The sequence below is a fragment of the Rhea americana genome, unplaced genomic scaffold (genome assembly GCF_003343005.1).
Source record: "Rhea americana isolate MKP2758 unplaced genomic scaffold, rheAme1 scaffold_102, whole genome shotgun sequence".
In the NCBI taxonomy this organism is placed as follows: Eukaryota; Metazoa; Chordata; class Aves; order Rheiformes; family Rheidae; genus Rhea; species Rhea americana.
In genome coordinates this window covers 182,634-183,343 of record NW_028185062.1, presented here as the reverse complement: position 1 = coordinate 183,343, position 710 = coordinate 182,634, and positions in this window count along the sequence as shown.

The window sequence follows — 710 nt, the reverse complement described above, 5'->3', positions numbered from 1 at the left end:
GAGCATTTCTTTCACTCTCTTATAAAATCTTTGAGGGTCCTTACTGTCTTTTGTAGGGATTGTTATCTCAAAATAATCAAACCCTGCCAAGTGTCTTTCTCGGGCAAGAAACAGTAACGCTGYAGGCGGGGCTCTGCCTGTGGCAGATCGCAGCAGTCCGGGAGCTTCTCGCTATCTTTACGGCGTGCGGACTGGCGAGGGGAGGCTGCCGCCGACCCCGTCTCCGCACACAGCATCACTTCTGCTAGCTGACGGCGACCCTAACGGGTCCCCTCAGGAAGGGYCTGAACGGCACTGGGAAAAGGGCTCCCCGATTCCCCTTCCGCCTGCCCCCCTTCCGCGCAGCTCCCCTCGCAGGAAGAGACAGCGCAGCGGCGGTTGCGCCGCCGCCGGGGATAACGGCCGGGACTCCGGCTCCGACGGTCGCCAGCCCCACGCCCAGAGGGAGGGAGGGGGGCGCGGCGGGCGGGCAGCCCGGGGACGGGGACGGGCGGGCAGAGGATGCCGCCCCACCCTCCCTCAGGGCCGCTCTGCCGTTGCGCGGGCGATGGCGGGGGGGAGGAGGTGGCGGGGTCCCCGGGGCGCATGCGCAGTGCCCGGTCCTGCGCTCCGTGACGAGAGCGCTCCAGCGGCATCAGGAGCCCGACTCGCGCTCTCATAGGCTGCCTTCCCGCGGCAGGCGCGCGCCCGCTGCGGACCTCTTCCTAGTG